The following is a 15,777-nucleotide window of genomic DNA, read 5'->3' on the forward strand; positions in this document are numbered from 1 at the left end:
TAATTTTAGTTTGTCATTCATCACATGTAATTGTCTATCATGCATACACAGCTGACCTGCAGTGCTGGGTCACTATAAGGATCTCTTTCTTCTTATATTTGTGAGATGCATATGACATTCTGAATGCAACTTTCATCTTAACTCATGCTGTTGCCATAGAAATTGAAGCAGAAGGAATCTTTGAGTTGTTTACTCATGCCCTCTGGGATTTTAAATGCTCCGAGACCTTGTTGCTTGATGTTTACCAAGCTCTGTGCCATTTACTTTGGGAGAATAACCTGCCGGTTTCAAGTCACATAGGGAGAGGAAAGGGGCAACTTTGCAGATCTTGAAAAAGGGTCATTTAAACATAACAGGTGCAGCACAAAACAAAACAAAACCTTCAGAAAGTGATAGATAATAGCACTATAAATGCATTAGAAGACAAGCGTGCCAATGAAAAATCCGACTATTTCAAATGTGTCTGAGAAGTAATATAGCAGTTCATAAGACAATAGAAACTGTGTTTGGGTATGTATGTAAAACATATGCATAAGTACACTATTTTTAATACAGGTAGGCCAGGTACCTTGTGCCTGAACTTTTCTGATGTAAATATGGTAATTTGTGGTTTTTCATAGCCACAGTGTCTCTCTGGGCATTTATTTTACTCCACTCTACTACCCTGTCAGAGGTAATGTGATTATAATACCTTCATTATCCTGTGCAATATCAATATATATATATATATATGCTTTGGTTAACGAAAAATATCACAATATGAAAACCAAGATCATTCAATGAAGCAATGCCTTTTATTAATCTAAAGAAGATAAAAAGTGTGGCAACTCTACAAAGAATTAGCAGTGGAAGGAAATGAAATAGAAATGAAGGATACCCCCCCCAAAAGAAAGAAATACTGGTTATCTGGTAAGTAATATAGGTATTGCCTTACATATAGTCATTGACTTACAACAATTGGGACTGGGATTTCTGTCATTAGGCAAGGCAGTCATGAAGTGCACCTTATTTTATAATCTTTTTGATATAGTCATTAAGTGAATCATATGGTGATTAAATGAATCAGAATTCTGCCATTCACTTTGCTTATCAGAAGCCTGTTGGCAAGGATGCTGCAACAGTTATAGGTGAGAAGTTATTAGTTTCTTATTTTTTCTTATTTTTATTTCTTGTATATAGTGTTGTTGTTGTTTTTCTGTGAGCCACCTAGAATCGCCATAAGCAAGTAGGTGGCTATATAAATTTCCCAAAATAAATAAATACATGCCGGTTGCCAAGTGCCTAAATTTTGATCACGTGACCATGAGGATGCTGTGATGGTTGTAAGTCACTTTTTTCAGCACTGATGTAAGACCCCTCACAAGACCATCACCTGACATGGCCCTCCCATCACAAGACCTACTGACCACATGAAGCCCTTATAAGCAGAAGAACCACCGACACTAATATTCCCTTAATTCTGCTGAAGATGTTAACTAGGCCGGTAACGAAAAGTTCAGAAACCAACCCACAAGCTTGGAGAATGAATCTCCACTCTCACTATCGTAATTTTTAACAGTTGCTGAATGAATGGTTGTAAGGATTAGCTGTATTTATCTAGCAGGAGCAAGGAAGCATAATGTTGGATAACTATTTGTCTGAAGTGGTGTAGTTTCCTGCCTGGGCAGGGGGTTGGACTAGAAGACCTCCAAGGTCCCTTCCAACTCTGTTTATTCTATTCTATTCTATTCTATTCTATTCTATTCTATTCTATTCTATTCTATTCTATTCTATTCTATTCTATTCTATTCAAGAAGAACAGTATGGATGCCGAACACATTTATTTCCAGTTCTTTTTTCCAAGCTTCTTTTTTCAAAAATATATCTAATAGAAAACATTTTTCTTTCCTTTATTTCTTTGGTAGAATGTTGTATTGATAAAAGTATTTTTGCTACTTGAATTTGATTCTCAACTATATGATACATTTCTGGAATTCTACCTAGATGAAATACAGTGTAAAGCAGATTGCACGGCGTGATGTCTCAACTAGGAAGAATTCCAGAAATATATCACATATGATTAGGGATAATCTAATATCTTAAAAATAAGTACATTTTTTAACTTTAATACTATTTAAATATAAATGAAATAAAATTCATTTTTTTTCATGATCTCTATGACTTTTGAAATGCAGCCCCTGGCATACCATTCAAAGTCCAATGGTAGTCCTAGGCTTGTCTTAGTTGAAAAGGAAAACAACCTGTATATGGGATGTGCATCAGTGAGATGCAATCTAAATCTTCCTTCAAAGGATGATATATTTCTAAAACTTCAAGTGGATCATTGAATGTTGAGGGCTCCAGTTTTAGTGTTAGTTCATGCCATGCTATCAGACTTCAAATAATTTTTGCATAGTGCATTATTTAACCTTGTTTTTGGAGTTTGTTAATGAAACTGTGTGATTTTCTCACAGTGAGGGAGATTTGAATCATATTAGCATTTAAGTCCCAAAGGTGCTTTTTCAAGAGACAACTGGACTTTCTGGTTTTTCTTTGAAGACATTTCGCTTCTCATCCAAAAAGCTTCTTCAGCATTGTGGATGAGAAGCAAAATGTCTTCAAAGAAAAACCAGAGAATCCAGTTGCCACTTGAAAAAGCACCTTTTGGATAACCATGACCTGGATGACAGAGAATCTCCATAGACATTAAGCTTTAAGCTTTCAGAAATGAGGGTATAAGAGATAAACTATTGTTGCTGTTGTTTTGTCCTAGAAATGTCCATATGATCAAGTACCTGTTCTATCACTGCATGGCTATTTAATTCATCTTGAAGTCTCTGATTCTGAAGAGCACAGTCATGTAGACTTCAACAACTGCTTTGGGTCTTCATAAGTAGATGGTATGGAGACACCATAAATTAAAATAACAGGCTAAAATATCAGGCTCCTTCAATTTTACTCTTATCCCATGATTTTTGGTGATGAATAGCAGCGGGGAAACTCAAAGACTTGCAAGCATTTCCTTTGCATTTCCTTTGATAAACTGTTCATCTGTGTATTTGAAGTTCTAATCAACAACTTGCGTATAAAAATATATATCTAATGATGTATTATTTGCAGGACCGAGGATGTGATTGAATAAATCTTACTCCTTTTAAACTAATGGTGTAAAAATATGAAGTATAAGACAACAAAGTAAGCCACATTTGGGGGGGGGGGGTTGTGTGTGTGTGTGCATACACAAAACATGTATTACCAACAATGAAAAGAAAAATATTGTGGAACATGAATTACACATCACAAGGCAGACTTTATTCTTTTGTATGTGCATTCTGATATGGTTTTCATGATGACCATTTCATCATTTGTCCTTTCTGCTTCTCCTAAACATAACTATTTATTTGTATAGTTTCAGATTACACCTAATATTTCTGATATTAGCATACAAAAATGAATATATGAAAAAATGATTGATCTGGTGTTTTTCTTTTAAGTGCTCACTCATTTAACTTTTTATTGGCAGCCAACTATGTTTCATGTTTTAAAGTTTTATTAATAATTATAGGTCCATGTATTTTATTGTACTTTCTGGCCCAAAGGCCATGGCAAAGGTTTTATTTGTTTTGTTTTGTTTTGTGCTCAGTCATTAAAAAAGGGAAAACCTTCTTTACATATAGTACCGTTTAAATTTTATATTTATATATTGTATATGATTAATGTATATGATGGATTTTGATTTTTTGAGTGGGGGTGTTCTTCAGTTTCTTTTTTATGCTGTGTGCCACACATTGTTTGGGCAGCCTTATAAATCTCATAAATAAATAAGCAAACCATGATTCTTTACAAATGCTCTAAAATAATCATCTCTCCAAGTCCTTATTGCAAGTACTTGGACTCTCCTAAATCCAGCAAGGATTTCTCTGGACTTTAATTAATGAGATAACGAAAGGGAAACATCTAATGAGCAATTCTACCCCCACCTTCAAGTTGAAGACTTTATCTGTGTTTTGCAGCTGTATCTTTCTTTCTCTTCTTACCCCTCTTAAAGCTGTATTCTTAGTCCCATCAATACAGTTTCCCATTAAGTTAAATAGCTTATTGACTGGGATGAGACGTGTCCATGAGGGTGATAGGATCTGCATCCAGTGCTTTCTCAAGGCAGACAATAGCAGGTCACTGCACAGTAAATCAGTTTGTAATGGAGTTTGGACTCGAAGAATCAGTTTGTGTACCTTTTTTATTTGTTTTTAATTTGTATCAATGGTAATTTGGTCAGTTTCAATTTATATGATGGCAGAACGATGAGGAGCAACTGAAATGTTGTTGGTCTTTTCCAACGCAGCATGGCAATCGGAGTAGCCAATGCCTCTAATATTTATGTCACTTTTTTTTCAGGAGCATTAGTACTGCACACAGTGGCAATTTGATGAATATTAAACTATGATCTACAGGGCCATAAGGTTCCAGTATACACAATATAGAGAACAAGAGTGGACAATGTTTAGAAAAAATAACAACATATACATTTATGTCTAACTTGTTCTTATATAAGAGAAAAAGCTTTTATATATGAGCTTGGAACATCACAACTGTGAATAATCATGCACATATTTAATTATCCCATGTACAATATTTAATCAAATGCCTGACAAAGATACTCACACATTTTACCCAATGGTCTTTTGTCCTATGCCTCCTCCTATGTTTCTTGAGGTAAGTCTACAATTGTGATCAACCTAAAGTTGATAGTCATAGTTTCCTTTTTTTGTCTCAGTTCAGGAGTTTGCAGGCAGGCAGTGTAAAACACATTGATCACATGGGGGATGCTGTCTGATGTGACATGTTCTATGTCAAAGAATATTGTGACTTCAAATAATTCTGTCACCATTTTGTGTAGTTGGACCACTCTTTTCCATCCAGTCTTTCACCTTTTCTCTCACTGCTCAGTTCTTTTTTAATTGTAAGGGCCATGATAGCTAGCTTATTTTTGGCTTAGCATATAAGCTGGAACTATAAATAAAAAACAAATCTTGAAAACCAATTTGGATTTTTTGTTTTCTTTATGAATATCCTTTTTTCCCCCCTTGTTTATTATATCACTACTACATTGTATGGTGTTATACACTTTTTAAAAACAAATGACATTGAGGTTGCCTTAAAAATGGCTAATATACCACCTGCTTTGTTGAGCCTTATCACAGGCTGTGCCACTGTATCCCTGAGCACAATCGATTTCTACTGTTTCTACTGTTTCTGAGGGTGTTCCAGGGATACTTGTCCTATGTCTGGGTGGGAAACTACAATAACCCATTACCAGTTAGACTTTAATCTCTTTGCAAGATCATGCTTTATGAAGTGGCTCATTTGGTGTAATGGAATAAAGCTGAACATTTGGAGTTGCTCTTTATCACTTGGTGTATTAGAGCATCAATTATTCCACCAATTGCAGAGGATGTGAAGTTGATGGCACTATTTGGGGGGGGGGGTGAGTGCTTCTGAATGGGAGCTTATACAGAGTAGCTTACTTTAGCCAGGATTGGAAATCAAGTGTATCACGGACTTAGACTTCACCATGGTAAGGCTGAATAGAAAGTTGTACACAGAAGACCCCATCCTGGTTGTACATAAGGATAAATTTTGGGGAACCCTGATTTAAAGTGTCATGCTTTCTTATTGTTATCAGCATGGGATGAGAGCAGGCTAATGCAGTGGCATGAATCTTACCAGTGTCAATGTTGCTATATAAATTGCATGTGGCAAAGATTTAAGAGATTTTATGAATATTCGGTTTTACAGATTTTTTAAATCTGGCGGTGATAGGAGCAATTGGGGCTGTGTTCTAAGCTGAGGCAGAAGCTTCAACAGATCCCAGAAACAAGATTTTCCACCACCCTGTTCAGACTGAAAAATTCCATTCAGTCTTTTCTCTACTGATGCCACCAAATCAGAGGTGGGTTTCAGCAGGTTCTGACCAGTTCTGGAGAACTGGTAGTGGAAATTTTGAGTAGTTTGGAGAACCAAACGGTAGTAAAAATTCTAACTGGCCCCACCCCATCTAGTTTCTGCTTCCCAAGTCCCAGCTGATCGGGAAGAAATGGGGATTTTGCAGTAACCTTGCCCTGGACTGGGGTGGGAATGCAGATTTTACAGTATTCTTCCCCTGCCACGCCCACCAAGCCACATTCACAGAACCGGTAGTAAAAAAATTTGAAACCCACCACTGCACCAAATGTATGCCAGACCTGGCTGGTATCTACTTCCTGATAATTCCACAAGTAGGCAAATTCATTCTATTTTGTACTCCTTTAGTTCTCCATTAGTAATTTTGTACATCCCAACACCACCACTAACATAACTGTGATGGAATCTGGTGCTGAGTTACTAGAAGAAGGAATAAACAGAAACATCAATCTTGAATTATTGCTTTGCAGGAAATGGCACAGAAGGGATTCTCCCTAATTTCTTCTCAGCATTTATCAGATAGTTATACAGAGTATACTTTGGTCTGGGAAGATTTTGCCTATAGGCAAACAATGCAATAAAAAACTGCTTTGAGCTTTTATATGTGTCATTTTTGGCTTCCCATGCCTGACGTTATCTTCTACAAACTCTGTGAACATTTTCAGCTCCGTCAATCCTGAAAACACAACAGGTAACTAGTTCTGTGTCCCTGCTAATAGTCAGTTCTTCCCAGGCAGCATCTTGGAAAAAAAAGTAATGAACAGTCTTTTGTTTCTACAAGGGTTACTTAATGAGTTTCCACCCCATTATAGTAAAGCATAGACCAGGCTCAGGTTCCTTGTATTAAGTGGGAAACACAGTATACCCAACTAAAGCTTGCTTAAATGGTTTGGCCACTGGGAAATTGCATAAAGTATCCTGTGCTTAAAGAGACATTATGATTAAAACTGAGCAAGGGATTCCCTCAATAAACTTTAGGCAAGATAGCTTCTTTTATTGCTTATTCATCCACCTCCTGGAAACCTTTAGTTGTTTAACTGCTTGACTGAAGTGCTATAATGAGGCAATTTTGTGTCAGGATGTTAAAACAGGGGTAAGACATTACATATGAAGAGCATTATCTGCAGTAGCTGAACTATAATGGTCAGTAAGTGTCAACGAAGCTACCTGTGAAATTCCAATAGATAGTCACTCCGCTGTTGGTTTAGAGAGCTGTCAAAGCAGGAGCATTAATGTATTTTCATGACATTTTGCATTGCAAAAGGAGAAAGGGAGGCAAGTACTTTCTGCTATGTTGATTGTCACACAAAAAGACAATGCACAGTGTTTCTCAATAATATTTTGGGAGTGTGAGGAAAACTGTCACTTGTATAACTTCTCTGAAACCACGGTGTGATTTTTCATTGTAACTAAGTTATCAATCTTAAAGCAGAATGGAGCCAAGCTGGAAAAAAATCATCCAAAAATTGCTTTTGTAAAGATGTAGTGAAAAAAAAGTTCCTAGAATAAACTCAAAGGTTTCACAATTAGCTGCCCAGTGCTAAATGTTCAAAATGATTAAGGCCTGGCCATGTTGACACTGAGTCGGTTGAATCTATGTTAAATATAAATCTGATATGTTCTAAAAATCAGAATCAAAGTTTTGTTGTCCTGTGGATTCAAATTTACTTAGAACTATCCTCAGCCATAAGTTTGTGTTTGAATTATGTTCATCTTAATCATATCTAAGGCCTGTATGTGATATAATTCCTCTTGCATTCTCAGCCCTGCTCTATAGTTTGGGAGGCTTTTTTACAGATATGTCTTTATATTTTGGAAAACATTCCTCTGCTAATTTATTTTTGAACCAGTTAATGCTGTGACTTTTAACTCAACCTAGCACTATTCAGTCACTTTGTGTATGTAGGGAATTGTACGTATAGCTCTCTTCAGTTGGTCTCTGTGTGTGTGTGTGTTTGTGTGTGTGTGAAGAACAAAAATGCATGAAGTGGTACATAAATACTATAAAACTACACCTCATCTTGAAAATTTAGAAAGGGTGCATTAAACTGCATTGATGTAAACTAATAGAACTTTTTGTTTGAATTTTAAGAAAACATTTCTGATGTAGGATTGGGCTGTAACTGTATGAAATTGAAAAATATGAATAATACACATCTATCTATAGTTTATTGCTTAGCAAATTGTAATCAAATTATAAAGCAAAGATATGCTATAAACAATCAGGCCCAATGAACCATTATCTAAATAGAAAACAATTAGAGTACTTTCTTTATTCAGTTTGTAGAAAGCTTCACTGAGACAAAGTACTAAAACCAAGAAGTTGATCCATTGCACCAGTGCTTTAATTTGCTTATACTGTGAGAAATTCATAGCACAGCTCCCAGTGCATTTCAGGGCACCTATACAGCAAATCAAGGAAAATGTATTCAATATACATTCCAGAGGCATACAGTACACACAATGCTATTTTAACATATAGACTAAAAGCTGTGTGAGTTTCTCTGGCTTAAATCCTGGCAAATAATTTTAATTGTGCAGAAGGCTATATTTGTTGCATATAACTTGCACTAATGGCTTTAATATTCAAACCCCAAAGCTTAGTGCTTCGTGTCTAATCTGGTTCCTATTTCTGGATGGCTGAAATATTAATCGTTTATCTCATATGGAGTTCATAAAGAAACCTGACAAATTTTCCTAGAGGTACAACAGGAATGCTAATAAATATAGTAGATATTTCTTACTTAAGGGCTGCAACTCAGGCACATATAAACCATTCAGTCTTGAGATTCAATGTACGTAGTTGGGAAAGAGTGTTGGAGTTTAATGGTTGGTCCTACTCCAATCCACATATATTCATCAGTGTGTGTACAGCTCCTAGAGTTCTCTTCTGAACCTGGTAACAGTTTGTAACCAGAACTGGTTAAATAGATTAAAACAGGGGCGGGTTCTAAATTTTTTTACTACTGGTTCTGTGGGCGTGGCTTATTTTGTGGGCATGGCTTGGGGGGTAATGTGACTGGGTGTGTATGGCCAACTTTTCTTTTTTCTTTTTTTATTTTTAAAAGCATTATTTCTACAACCTTAAGAGATTGCAGAAAAAAATGCTTTTAGAAGCGTCTGACGATCAGGCAAGTTATCTGGGATTGCCAGAGGCTTTTAAAGGGATTTTCTTTCCTACAACCTCCTTGGCTGAAGAGGCTGCAGAAAAAATGTTTTCAGAAGCTTCCGAAGATCCCAGCTGAGCCGCGCGATCATCAGAGGCTTTTTTTTTAAACTTTGAAAAGCACTTTTTCAGCCGAAGAGGTTGTAGAAAAAATGCTTTCAAAAGTTTTTTTAAAAAGCCTCTGATGAGGTGGGCAGGATAAGCAAGCAGCAACCGGGCTGAGGACCGGTTTGGGGGCGTGGCCAGCCAATGTTCTTACTGGTTCTCCGAACTACTAAATTTTTTTACTACCGGTTCTTGTGAACCGGTGCGAACCAGGAGCAATCCACCACTGGACTAAAAGCTTATCTATGAGAAACCTAGCTTATAGATACTATAATTCCTACTCATTAACTAGTATATGTTCTGTGAATGTGTCTAATTTCCATAGCAGCATACCATGCCATAATTTAATTATGTTTTATTCACAACACTTCTTTTTCTGGTCTGAAATTTTCAGTGTTTAGTTTCACCTTGGTCTTCACTAGAATTATAAGAAGAAAAACTGTTCTGAACATGCCCGCCTTTTCTATATAGATTAAATTAGTAAATATAGGTAACCTTGCATGGGTGGGATCATTTGGAACATATATTGGGATTCAAGATTCAAGGAAAACTGTCGAAAGACATCAGCTGGAGATAGCAGCTCTCTAGGATGCAGAAACACCCACAGACGATTATTTCTCAATATATGTATTGATAACAATGCTTGTTCAAGCGCACTCTTGTCAGCCCTTGAAATATTATAGATTTTTGAAGGAAAAAAACTCTAGAGAATAAATTATATACTTTCTTTCTTTCAGTTGAAAGGACAGGAATGTATGTCAGCCCTTTAAAGTGTGGGCAATGCTGATTTTACTATTTTCCTCCCTTCCATCTACTGATGTGAAACTTGAGAGCATATCACAGAAAATGTCAATAGAGGAAAGAAATGAAAATAATATTTGTTGGATGGTTTTCTTCCTCATACCTAAAAACAAAATCATCATCATCATCATCATCATCATCATCATCATCATCAAAATTTTAAAATTTTAAACTGATTTTAAATTGGAATCTTTTAATTACGGCCAGATTATTTAATTATTTTAAACAGTTTTTAGATTTTGTATGTCTTGTTTTTACTTTGGCTGTTCACCGCCCTGAGTCCTATATTGGAGAAGGGCGGTATAGAAATTTAAACAAATAAATAAATAAATAAATCATCATCTCCTTGAAACACCCCTGGATCAGGTCTTCTTTACAGATAGATGGGTTAGTCATTGAGAAAGTATTTCTGTGAATAAGCACACATAAATTTCAACAGTTTCCCAACTTGCAGGCATGTCATCTCAGCAGAAATACATCTGCTGAGGAAGCCTGAGTGGCGCAACAGACTAATGCTACTGTTAAAGGTAGTATTTAGCTTTCAGCTGCCTACAATTACTGTGAGTTCAATTCTCACCAGGCTCAAGGTTGAGTCAGCCTTCCATCCTTTCTAAGGTAGGTAAAATGAGGACCCGGTTTGTGGGGGCAATAAGCTGACTTTGTATAAAATATACAGAAGTATGAAGGCTATTGCTTAACATCTTGTAACCGGCCCTGAGTCTCCAGAGAAGGGCGGCATATAAATAAACAACAACAACAACAACAAAAACCTTCTACTACTCTCATTTCTTAGTATGTTTTTGTACCCTTCAAGTCTTTCATTTTAAGAACTTAATATCTAAGGGCCTATCTGCAATAATAATGGCTTACGGGAGATTGTGATTTGGAATATCACGTGTAAATTATAAAGAATATGAATCCACAAATGAAACGAAACAAAGAAATATGCGTTGTGTGTTTGTACAATGAAAAGAAAGGACAAGGATTAATAGTTTTAAATGAAGGTGGTATGATTGGAATGGATTTAATGACTGTAGGCAGGGAAGCAAAAAACTAGATTTAATTACATGTAAGTAGAAGGAGAAAAATGAAAACTATGAATTTATTTCATTGAAAATGTTATAAATGGGTGCAAATAAAAGTGCATAGTTTAGTGGTAGTTGTATCGGATATGAATTTGGGGAAAACTGTAAAACATTCTGGATGAATGCATTCCAAAACAAAAATAAAATTGTTCTGGATAACATGAATCAATGGGAATGAAACAGGTGAGCACACAAAAACAACTGGGCCATTTGAAACCATAAGAATAAATGAGAATGATATCTGCTGAGAAAAAGGTGCGTTTATTCCGCACATTTAGATTAAGGATAAGTTTATCCACATGAACACATGGCAAAGGAAAAAAAGTAAATCTAACAAAAAGATTTATTTGATTTTAATAAAGGTCTGAGAGAATTAATGAAGAACAAAAATATGAAGAAAAAAATCTGAACGTAAGATAAACATTTTCTCTAATTTTAAAATTGAGTTTGGGGGGAAATTGATTTTATAAGTCATTGTCTTAAAAAGTTCATTATCATATTCCTATGTGCACAGATGGACAGACTAAGTGTAGTGCTCTGCTCTGTGCTACAAATGATTTGTGACTCAGAAATGTTTTACATAAATAAAATAAAATATTCATCCTGTTCCAATTTTAAAAGGCAAAGAGAGGAGAGAGAGAGAGAGAGAGAGAGAGAAAGGAAATCTAGCCTGGAGAAATAAAACATAAAATTGCATGTTGAGATTGTCTCAATGGATTGGCAGCCACTTCTGAAAATTTATCAGATATTTTGGCTTCATTAAATAGCCATAAGTTATATTTATGAAAGCAAATGCAGAGAGATGGGAAAAGAAAAGTGTGAAGAAATAAAAATACTTAGCTCTTTTTCAAAATTAATAATACCCTATTCTGGGAGCCCATACTAACAATATTTCGAATCATTTCCCTTGGTCAGCTCATCCAGGAATCATTGGAATATAATTTACTATTTGCCATAAATAGGTATGGTTATTTTTCTAATAATGATAAAAACATACTGTAAATCATAGACTGTTTCTTTTCAAAGAAGACCTGCTAGGATATAAAATTCCCAGTGTCCTAAAATGTCTAAAATGAGGATTTCCAATATGCTTTCTTTGTCTTTTTATAATATGAACAAGAAATTACATCTCAGAACCAAATATAGGGTTCTCCCTTCTTTCTAGTTGCCCAACCCAACCAAGTGATTCTGGGAGGCTTATGCACATAATACGTACCATGTTTCCTCAAAAATAAGACTGGGACTTATTTTCATTTCGGCTCCAAAATAAGCAGTAGGGCTTATTTTTGGGGGTGACTTATTTTTTCCCCATGCCTAATTCTTCCCAGGCCTAATTCTTCTGTTTGCTCATGGTGGGGCAGGATGCCGTGCAGAGCACTAGTGCCGCCGCTGTGAGGAAGGGGTAGTGGTAAATCCTTAAGTAGGGTTTATTTTGGGAGTACACATGTAAAACCATGCTAGGGCTTACTTTTGAAGTTAGTTTAAGAAATGCTATGGCCCAAGAGATGCTTAAGGTTCTGTCTGGACACATTTATCATTGGCCCTAATCAGTGGATTCACCCTCTTATTAAAAAAGAAAAAAAATCACCACCATTCTTCCTTACTCCTGTTATTTGGGCTAGAAAAGGAAAAGAGTAGACCCTTTGCTATTTTCATTTTTTTTATTAGATGGTCCTTGTTCACTGTTTCATCATAAATTTCTAAAAAGGGAAAGGAAAACAAATTGACCTCAGAAAGCAGCAATTAGTGACTGGAGGAGAGTAGGTATTTCTACCGAAGTACACAGTAGTTAGTTGGAATGAAGATATATGAGAAACAGGTAACTAGGCAGCCCAATTTGAAGCAGCACAAGTCAGAAAACACCACTTTTAATGTGTAACAGAACAAGGTGTCCTGGATGTGGGTAGGGAGTGGTATTATGCATTCTTGATCAATGCGTGGCAAAAAAAAAAAAAAAAAAACCCAAATCTAAGCAATTTTTATTCTCTTCCTTCAAAGTGATATCCATATAGTATATCATATCAGAATCAATATTAAATTTTGCTGCTGAAGAATATTAAAGTTATATATGTGAGGGTTTAAAAAAAGGCATTATTTTAGTCTGGAATGTCTTTTTGATTATCTTTAGCTGTGATATTTTTTTTTCTTATTTTGTAAACTGCCTAGAATCCACTAGAGTTGGTTATCCAATAAATTTAAATAAATAAATAAATAAATCACAATCCAATTAGAAAGTTATTTCCAGCGACAAGTGTGAACAGTTCAAAATCCTAGTCTAATTCTCTGAACTACAGAAAGTCCTCTTGAAGCTAGGATAATATATAATTCACTTCAAAGAAAAATTGGTCTTTAGCTTACAATGGTCTGGAAAGTATAATAGGTGCTCACTACCTCTTAAACTCTTCAGTTTTATATCCATCTTTCATGTTTCATGGCTTACAAGAATGTCTGTCTGTCTGTTTGTCATCTACCTATCATCTATCTATCTATCTATCTATCTATCTATCTATCTATCTATCTATCTATCTATCTATCTATCATCTATCTGTTGTACAAACATACAACCACAACATAAAACTCATGGCACCCAGGATAAAGCAATAATCCCACTCAAATACACATTCCCAGAATCAACAACAGAAGAACAGCTCACTTGATTTTAATTAGGGTAAGAATATTAAGAAATTTTTAAAAATGCTGTTAATACTGTTTCTTCTACCACCCACTTAGGAATATATTACATTTTAATGTAAGTGAATACATAAATTGTTTTTAAACTACAGATAGATTTTAATTGTATTGAGTAATGGGAAATCAGCCCTCTCTATTTAAGAGATCTCTTGTGAAAACAGCTAAATATATACATATGCCTTCAAGGACATTTACATTTCTTTCCTCTCAGACAGATATATCTCTTCTCAAACTAAATGGCAAATTATAAAACTCTGCTTGGAATTTGCATGGTTGAGAGAATCTTGCAGCTTCCTTCAGCTACAATCCAATTGCTAATTAGGGTCAGGCAGCTAAAAGCCAAGGTCAGTGAAATGATCTACTATTATCATTTAAGACGACCTTTTGGCTTTTTTTGCTTGCTTGTGGCTTTTCTTGTTCATACTGGCAAGTCAATTTAATTTTGTTAAAACCTCAGAACCTGATAATAATAGTTCCTATTCATTTAAAACCTACTTTATCTATAACAACAGAATTATATTTAGCTTCAAACTTTTGCAGAGTGAAACTAAGTAATTCTGACAAGAACTTTTCTTCCACTATAACAAAATAGAACAAAATGGTACTCTAACACTGAATGACAATCTGTCATGAAGCAAATAGTTTTTCTTTCTCTTTATCACAAGGTTAGTATGAACATCTCTATAATTTTCCACCAGCATACAAAAATGTTATTCTCCCCTCTAGTTTACTTCCATGGTCCAGCAGCACCTGAAGGGGATCAAGCCTGAAAGAAGGTGAGAGCACTGCTGTGATCACAGCTTTTGTGTGCATGCATTGACATTGCACACATTTACAAAGGTACACAACTTTGATCTGAGTGACATGCAAATTTTGACACTTCTGGTTGACCTTACTTTGGAGCAAATGTTCAGTCTTGCTAGATCCAGGAAATTGGAATTGGGGGAATTTCCTGTTTGTTTCAGGCTCATTAAAACTCAGAATTTGGCCTAAGAAAGTGCCTATATTGCAAAGTGACCTCACTGCTTTTGCTATATTTGTCTGTTTTATTAAGTTGGCTCATTAAACTCAGCATAAGTCTTAAATCAGGCACATATTTATATGGAAGCCTGAAGAAAGACCAGATGCTTTAATGAATAGCATATACATTCTTGCTTATTTCAGTGCAAGTTCTGAATTATGCCATTATTTTAGAAACATGCATAGCCTTATTTTGTCAGACTTTTCCTGTTTAGAGTTTTAAAAATATCTTTCTTAAATATCTCACATGCACACACACATATGATGTATAAGGGTATGTGTGAATGACTTCTAGACCTCTAATTAAAGATAGCATTGGCATAATATGTTTCTGTATCTTCACCCATCCTAGAAAAACATTTATTAGTATTATATTTGTGCTTGTTGGGAAACAAACAAGCAAGCAACAAAGGAAGCAAGAAAGAAAGCAGTTTCTAGCATTAGGTTGCTCTGTTGCTAATATCTATTACCACGTAATCTATGTTAGTAGCTAAAGATGTCTTGTATTTGCTTCAGACAATTTATTAGTCATCAAGAAAGCATATTAGGTTCTAACATAGTTGCCACCTCTGAGAAGAGAAGGTAAAATTTCTACTGACTTGATATATTCTAATAAAATTTAAGGTCACTCTCTAAAAAGGAGATTGTTAGAGATTGTAAAAAGGAGAAATTACAGAATATGTCTGTTTGGGATGTAACATGAAAAAGGAAGCATGTAATAGAATTAAGGCAACACTATCAAAACCTGTGCATAAAATATTACCCCTCTACTTTCATTTTATCAAAACAAAAGTTTTATCCACAATCACACTTCCAAAGTCCTCCATACAGAACAACAAACTTTTAAAATGATTTGTTCTATAAGAACAAGGCTAAAATTTAAAAAAGTAAACACCTACATTTTTGTAGGCTATAGTCTGCCTCATTGTGATTTGTACCTATTGACAAAAAACTTCCCACCTTATGGAT

Source organism: Pantherophis guttatus, chromosome 3, assembly GCF_059756535.1.
Source record: "Pantherophis guttatus breed Tessera chromosome 3, ASM5975653v1, whole genome shotgun sequence".
Lineage (NCBI taxonomy): Eukaryota > Metazoa > Chordata > Lepidosauria > Squamata > Colubridae > Pantherophis > Pantherophis guttatus.